An 8,894-nucleotide genomic window follows, 5' to 3' on the forward strand; every position below is an offset into this window, starting at 1 on the left:
TTTGGCATTGCCCTTCTTTGGGATCGGAATGTAAACTGACCTTTTCCAATCCTGTGGCCACTGTTGAGTGAGTGTAGCACTTTTACTGCATCGTCTTTTAAGATTTTGAATAGCTCAGCTGGAATACTGTCACCTCCACTAGCTTTGTTGTTGCTCAGACTTCCTAAGGCCCATTTGACTTCACATTCCAGGATGTCTGGCTTGAGGTCAGTGACCACCCCATCATGGTTATCAGGGATGTTAAGCTCTTTCTTGTATAGTTCTTCTGTGTAATCTTGCCATCTTTTCTTAATCTCTTCTGCCTCTGTTAGGTTCCTGCCATTTTGGTCCTTTATCATGCCCATCTTTGCATGAAACGTTCCCTTCATATCTCCAATTTTCTGAAAGAGATCTCTGGTCCTCCCTATTCTATTGTTTTCTTCTATTTCTTTGCACTGTTCATTTAAGAAGGCATTCTTCTCTCTTCTAGCTATTCTCTGGAATTCTGCAGAGAATTCTGTATCTTTCTCTTTCTCCCTTGCCTTTTGCTTCCCTTCTTTCCTCAGCTATTTGTAAAGCTTCCTCAGACAGCCATTTTGCTTTCTTGCATTTCTTTTTCTTTGGGATGGTTTTAGTTGCTACCTCTTGTACAATGTTGCGAACCTCCGTCCATAGTTCTTCAGGCACTCTGTCTATCAGATCTAATTCCTTAAATCTGTTTGTCACCTCTACTGTATACTCATCAGGGATATGATTTAGGTCATACCTGAGTGGCCTAGTGCATTTCCCTATTCTTCAATTTAAGCCTAAATTTTGCAACGAGAAGCTCATGATTTGAGCCACAGTCAGCTCCTGGTCTAATTTTTACTGACTGTATAGAAATTCTCCATCTTTGGCTGCAGAGCACATAGTCAATCTGATTTCTGTGTTGACCATCTGGTGATGTCCATGTGTAGAGTCGTCTCTTGGGTTGTTGGAAAAGAGTGTTTGCTATGACCATCATATTCTCTTGACAAAATTCTACCAGCCTGTGCCCTGCTTCATTTTGTACTCCAAGGCCAAACTTGCCTGTTATTCCAGTTATCTTTTGGCTTCCTACTTTAGCATTCCAATCCCCCATGATCATAAGGACATCAGTTTTTGGGTGTTAATTCTAGAAGGAGTTGTAGGCCTTCATAGAACTGCTCAACTTCAGCCTCTTCAGCACCAGTGGTTGGGGCATAGACTTGGACTACTGTGATGTTGAATGATTTGCCTTCAGAATCCGAGATCATTCTGTCATTTTGGAGATTGTATCCCAGTACTGCTTTTCCTACTCTTTTATTGACTATGAAGGCTACTCCATTTCTTCTGAGGGATTCTTGCCCACAGTAGTATACCTGATGGTCATCTGAATTCAATTCACCCATTCCTATCCATTTTAGTTCACTGATTCCTAAGATGTCGATGTTCAGTCTTGTCTTCTCTTGTTCGACCACATCCAGCTTGCCTTGATTCATGGATGTTATATTCCAGGTTCCTATGGAGTATAGATCTTTGTAGCATTGGACTTTCCTTTTACCACCAGATACAACTGAGTGTCCTTTCGGCTTTGACCCAGTTGCTTCATTCTTTCTGGCGCTACTTGTACTAGCCCTCTGCTCTTCCCCAGTGGCATACTGGACACCTTCCGACCTGAGGGGCTCATCTTCCGGCGTCATATCTTTTTGCCTTTTGGTACTGTCCATGGGGTTTTCATGGCAAAGATACTGGAGTGGGTTGCCATTTCCTTCTCCAGTGAATCACATTTTGTCAGAGCTCTCTGCTATGACCTGTCCGTCTTGGGTAGCCCTGCACGGCATAGCTCATAGCTTTATTGAGCTACGCAAACCCCTTTGCCATGACAAGGCAGTGATCCATGAAGGAGAGTCCACAATTATGCAGTACTTTTATTAGGACCAACAAAAATGACATAGTATGCAAGTTTTGAAGTTCTCCAGAACTTCTGCAAATCTGTGTCCTGTCACCAATTTAGAATTCATTTAGAATTCTGTCATTTAGAATTCAATAAATATGTGGGCAGGGGTGATCCAGTAGACATTGTCTGTTGGATTTCCTAAAGGCTTTTCACAAAGTCTCTTACTTTGAACAAATTTAGACTTCTGAATTTAGACTTCTGAACAAATTTAGCAATCATGGAAAAGAAGAAAAGATCCTCTTATGGATTGGTAACTGGTTAAATAATAGAAAACAGATAAAATGAATGAATGATAAATTCTCTCAATGGAGAGATGTAAATTCTGGGAGCCCACAAGGATGTATATTGGGACAAATACTTTTTAACTTGTTCATCAATGATCTGGAATTAAATTGAGCCATGAGGAGGCCAAGTATGCGGATAACACAAACTTGTTGAATAGTTAAAGCAAAAGAGATTGTAAAGAGGTTTGAAAAGATCTCTCTAAACTGGGAAAATGGGCATCAAACTAAGAAAGTTCTGTGTAAACAAGTGTAAAAAGATGCACATGGGCAGAAAGAAAGAAAGAAATAAAACCCAGGCCACTACAAACATATAACCAGAAATACTTGAGGAAAAAAATTAAAGCATGGTTAATATGACTTAAATGTTTTCTTATGTAGAATTTTATTGGTATACTTCTAAAAGCTTAAATACAATAGCATATATTTCCTATTTCACTTATACTATTTTAATTTAAGAAAACAAACACAAATGTACTGGAAACTAGCACACTAATTTTAACAATCCAAAGAAATGTGTCTAATATTCTGACAACCGTTCACCTTTTTCAACAAAGTTCATCTCTTTTCCAGTAAGGCTGTTGGGGCACCTTCAGTTTCACTGTCATATTCATTAATTCTATTTCACTCTGAGACAAACATGCATTTTATGACATATCTGTATTCTCTCACACACTTGCTGAGGATGGTACCCATAAAACAGGAATGACCAATTTGAGAATGCCAAGTGTAGCTAATGTTGTCATATGTTCATTTTTCTGAATGGACTTATGAAACGGAAAATTTTCTGAGCAAAATTAAAAGCCTAGAAAAGTTTCAGCCCCACATCACTGGTGCACTCTCCTTGTCCCTCTCCCTGCACAGGTCATCATACAGGGTGACCAAGGCAGATTCAGTACTGTACCCAGGTCTGAAGCTGGACTGGAATGGGTCCAGATAATCAGTTTCATCCAAGAGTGCTTGGAGTTGTCCTGCCACCACCCGTTCCAACATCTTGCCCAGAAACGGGATGTTGGCCACCGGTCTATAATTGGCGGCCATCTCTGGATCCAGAGGCACCTTCTTTAGGACAGGCCTGATCACCGCCTCCTTTAAAGGGGCAGGAACCCAGCCCTCAGTGAGGCATTGATGACTTCCTAGACCCAGGTACCAATCCCATGTTTGGCTTTAGTGAGTAGCCATGAAGGGCAAGGGTCAAGTAAGCAGGTGATAGGACATACCAGTCCAAGCACCATGTCCACATCATCAGGCTGCATCAACTGAAATTCATCCAACAGTGCTGGACCAGATGGGGCTCTGGACTCCTCCCATGATGGAACCCTATGAACTGTGGAGCTCTTGACGAATCTAAACGATTTTCTCCTTAAAGTGCTGGGCAAAGTCGTCACAGCGGGCTATCAAATTCTGCACCTAGGAAAAAGAAACCAAAATACATTGTTACAATATGGGGAATACTTGGCTCAACAATACTGCAAGTGAAAAGGATCTTGGAATTGTTGTAGATCACAAATTGAATATGAGTCAACAATGTGATGTAAGTGCAAAAAGGGCAAATGCTATTTTAGGCTGCATTAATAGAAGTAGCACTTTCAAGTCCCATGAAGCTCTAGTTCCACTTTATTCAGCACTCGTTATGACTCATCTGAAGTACTGTGACCAGTTCTGGACACCACAGTTTAATAAAGATGAAGACAAGCTGGAAAGAGTTCAGAGGAGGGCAACAAGGATGATCTGGGGCCTGGAAACAAAGCCCTAACAGGAGAGATAAAAAGAACTGGGGGCATGTTTAGCCTTGAGAAGAGTAGACTGAGGGGGGAGAAGAGTACTTGAAAAGTTGTCAAAGAGGGGAAGACCAGGATCTCTTCTTGATCATCCCAAAGTGCAGCATACAGAATAATAGGCTCCAGTTACAGGAAGCACGGTTCTAGCTAACCATCAGCAAGAACTTCCTGACTGTGACAGCAGTATGACAATGGAGCCAACTACCTAATGAGGTTGTGGGCTCTCCCACCCTGGAGGCATTCAAGATGCAACTGTACAGCCATCCAAGAGGTTGGTTTAACTTGGGGTCCTTTGCTGAGCAGGGAGGTGGGCCTTCTGGCCCCTTCCAACTCTACTATTCTATGATTCTTGACTCAGTGCCACGTGATTGCAGATGATGTCTGTATTGGTAGGTGTGCATGCAAGTTACGGATGAGGGTCTAAAAAGGGAAAACAGTGACTTCCTGAAGATCACTGGTGAGCAGACCACTGATTAGAGATTTCCACTTCAGCCTTTCAGATGTTACAACAGACATTTTAAAGATTCTAAGTCAAAATGATGTTTATGTGATTAATAGTACCATTTTGCAGCATTCAAGGTTAGACATATATGTGAGGTCTTCTAGTTACCTTCATGCAGATTAATAGGTCAGTCTTAAGGAAGGACCCAAGCCTCATTCTGTCATATGACTTCCATCTTGGTCTGAGCATCCTCTCACATACATCTGAATGTTTAGAAAAATCAAATGGTTATCCTTATATGCCTCCATTCTAATCTTACTTGACCTTTCCTTGTTGTTATTATGTTCCATCAAATGGTCTCTGACTTACCGTAACTCTATGAATGAAGGCCTTCTAAAATGGTCCATCCTTCACAGCCATGTTCAGCTCTTGCAAACTCATGGCTGTGGCTTCCTTTATGGAGTCAGTTGCTCTCTTATTTGGTCTTCCTTTTCTTCTTCTGCCTTTGATACTCCCTTGAATTATTGTCTTCTCCAGTTACTTTTGCCTTCTTGTGATGTGCCCAAAGTATGACTGCCTCAGTTTTGTCATTTTCCTGCTAGAGAAAGTTCTGGTTTGATGTCATCTAAGACCCACTTGTTACTCTTTCTGTTGGTCCAGGACATTCACAAAGCTCTCCTCTTACACCATGTTTTGAACTCATCAATTTTCTTCCTGTTCACTTTCTTCACTGTCCAGTTTTTACATACATAATTATCGAAAATAGCATAATGTGGATGATCTTAGCCTTGATCTCCAGTGAAATATCCTTACACTTGAGACCTTTCCTTAGACCATTCAAACAATACTGTTAAGGCTACAGAGATGTCAGTACCCACCAGGGTCTTGGCTTCAGCAACAATGAAATGTCTTCAGAAGAGGACTGAGGGCAGGTACTGTGGTGCCACTCAGGTTCTACTGAGGCACAGCTAGAGACAATTTTTCCAAGGGGGCTGCAGTACTGCAGCCTGCACTTCCTCTTTTTGGGAAACCCATCTTAGTCTGAACACCCTCCCATCACTTCTGGCACGGTAATTCATGCCAAAGCTCAGGCTCTGCAACACAGTGCCCCACTTCCACAAGCTCCCTACCCACCAAACTTAGGAAGAGTGGGAAGAAAAGGTGACTGGCACTATGAATGTCCCAAATCTGCAACATGCTGAAGCCTCCTTGCTCCCAGCCCAGGCATGCAATTCTACTAGACCTGCTCAAAAGTGTCTACAGTGGAAAAAGGGAAATGAAGGAGGAGAGAGAGGCAAAGGTTGCCTCCATTGCTCCTTCCATGCTGTGGGATGTCTACCAGCAGATCATTGGATGTTCAGAGCACTGGGTTGTTCTGTAAGTCATCTTCATCCAGTTTATGTACATGCCTTTAATTATATTAATATGGTCTAAGAGAAAACATAAACACATTTCTAGAGATTTGTAGAAAGTGGTTAATACTATCTCACACAAAAATACCCTATGAGAAGACCATAGAGTAATTTCCCATGTGCTTTCTTGTATTCATGTATTTTATATTATTTCTATTAACATTAATGTACATTTATCTATATTTTAATGATGTTGGTCTTCCTGGAAAGGCTGATGCTGAGCAGGCAGCTCCTTTTATTGACTATTTTGATTCACAACCATAATAAAAAGCATACCAAGTAGAACAAAAAGAGTCATGTTAAACCATTACATTGGCAAATAAATTCAATATAAGCATTTTCCCATCAGTGATGAAGTCCATGATGCCACTATACCTGGTTGGTTGCTCTTCCAGTGTTACACAATTCCCATGCTGTTGCTACCAAACACACACACACACACACACACACACACACACACACACACACACCAAAAGTACAATAAAATACTTTTATTCTGATCATTAAAAAGTTAGTCAAGAGCAGTAAGAGTTGCTTGTTTTGTTGCATTCCATTTCTTCACTTCCAATCAAAACAGCTTCTGTCTTCTCCAAATGTCACTTCTGAAATTATGTTTTTATGTTAAATTAAATAATTAGTCCAATATACTGCCACAGAGATAACAATCTGGATAAATATGTCAGCAAGGGAAACAAGCTATGTAGGAGAATTTTCTTTTGCCTAGAGATGCCACCTCAGTAAGTCTATGGTGTGTTTGTTTTCGAGATCTAAATACAGGAAAAGTGTACATATGTTCAGTTTAATTCCAAGTAACTAGAAAACATGAGCTTGCAGCACATCACTGGTCTAATTACTGAGGTTGTGATCCTAAGCACATTTTGAAAACAAAAGGGTTCATTTTTCAAGTAGATTAATGCAGGGCAAAGAATCCAAAGCCAGATACATTATTAGGGAAGAAAGCCAAAAGACAATTTCTGTAGCAAAAATAAAGAAAAAACCTAGATGGATGACAGACGAAACAGTCACAGTCACTAATGGCAGGAAAGAAGCAAAAGCAAAATTGGACAGAAATACAGTCAAAATCCCGTAGAACAATTATAAGGACCACTGCAAAGAAGCAGAACAACAAAAGACCTTTTTCGGAAATTCAAAAGCAAAAGATCAAGAAATCAACAAGAAATTCAGACTTAGAGTATGAATGCTAAAAGATACTATCTGACCAAGAAAAAAGAGAGAAAGTGGAAAGAATATACAAAAAAATTATACAGACGAGATTAAAAGATGGCAGGCTCCTTCAAAGAAGAATCCTAGGAGGAAGAGCCTGAAATATTAGAAGCAAAATGAAAACTGCTTGGAAGGAATAAGGCACTCAGATAGGATACCAGTAGAAATACTCTGAGCTGCAGAGACTGAATCAGTCCAAATAGTAACAAGAATATGCCAACAAATGTAGAAAACAAAACAATGGCCCACAGACAAGAAACATTCAATATATCTTCCAATCCCTAGGAAAGGGGATGCAAAAGAGTACAGCAACCACAGGACCGATGCACTAATTTCCCATGCAAGAAAAGTGATACTCAAGGTGTTACAAGAAAGAATATTACCCTATACAGAGTAAGAAATATGTTCTAGCTGGATTCTAGCTATGTTCTAGCTATGATGTTCTAGCTGGATTCCAAAGAGGCAGTAGAGATCGTATTGCAAATATAAGTTGACTACTGGAGTACACCAAAGAATTTCAGATCGGTCTATGCTTTATAGACTATGGCAAAGCCTTTGACTGTGTAGATAATGAGAAGTTATGGATGGTCCGGAAAGAAATGGGTGTGCCTCAGTGGACAAGAAGCTACTGTTAGGATGGGATATAGAGAAACAGAATGGTTTCCAATACATAATGGTAACAGATAAGAGTGTATTTTATCTCCTTATTAGTTCCAATCTGCACACAGAACATATCATAAGGAAGCTGGACTGGAATCAGAGGAGGGAGTTAAAGTTGGTGGGAAATACATAAATATTTAAGATATGCAGGTGACACCATATTACTAGCAGAAAGCAGCAATGCCTTGAAACAGCTCCTGATGAAAGAAGAAAGTGCAAAGCAGGACTGCAGTTGAATAGTAAGAAAACAAAACTCATGACTACAGAAGAATTACAGAACTTTACTGTTAACAATGAAGAAAAGTTTTGCATACTTCTGTTCAGTCGTCAATCAAAGGGAGACTGCAGTCAAGAAATTCAAAGACTAGTGGGACTTGGAAGGGGAGCAATGAAGGAACTAGAAAAGATGATCAGGTGTAAGGATTTTTCAGGGGAGACCAAGGCCAAGAGCATTCCCGCTATTGTATTCCTAGTCACTATGTATAGGCCTGAAAGATGGACAGTGAGGAAAGCTGACAAGAAAATTAATGCATTTGAAACATGGCATTGGGGGAGAGCTTTGAAAATATCCTAGACTAATAGGAGGAGGAAATAATTGTTCTAAATCAAATCAAGTCAGAGCTTTCCCCAGAAACAAAAATGGCAAAACTGAGGCTGTCATACTTTGATGACATTGTGAAAAGGCAAAATTCCCTGGAGAAGAAAAGTATGCTAGGGAAACTTGAAGGCAGAAGAATAGGAAGACCAAATCTGAGATGGTTTTACATTATAAAGGAAGCCACTGGCCTGAACTTACAAGAGCTGAGCAAGGCTGTCATGGATTGGACATTTTTTTTTTTTTTTCATTCCTAGGGTTGCCATAAGTTGGAGACAACTTGACAGCACATAACATCCAAAGTGACTTCATGATATAAATCTTCAACATTTAAAGGGTTGAAAATCTACAAATATTATTGAGCAGTTTATTGTTTTAAAATGTTCTGATTAGGTGACTATATGCTGTCACTTTCAAGAGTAGTTCGTGAGCATACTGGGTAATGCAGAGGTTCTGTCCCCATTTCTTAGCTCGTTCTTCATTGGAGTCCTTTACATCTTCCTTTGCTACACCTGGCTCTCCCTGAATTAAACTTTTATTAATGCATTGAAAATTTTAGATGA

This window comes from Varanus komodoensis, unplaced genomic scaffold (genome assembly GCF_004798865.1).
Source record: "Varanus komodoensis strain SLA01 unplaced genomic scaffold, ASM479886v1 scaffold17, whole genome shotgun sequence".
Taxonomy (NCBI): Eukaryota; Metazoa; Chordata; class Lepidosauria; order Squamata; family Varanidae; genus Varanus; species Varanus komodoensis.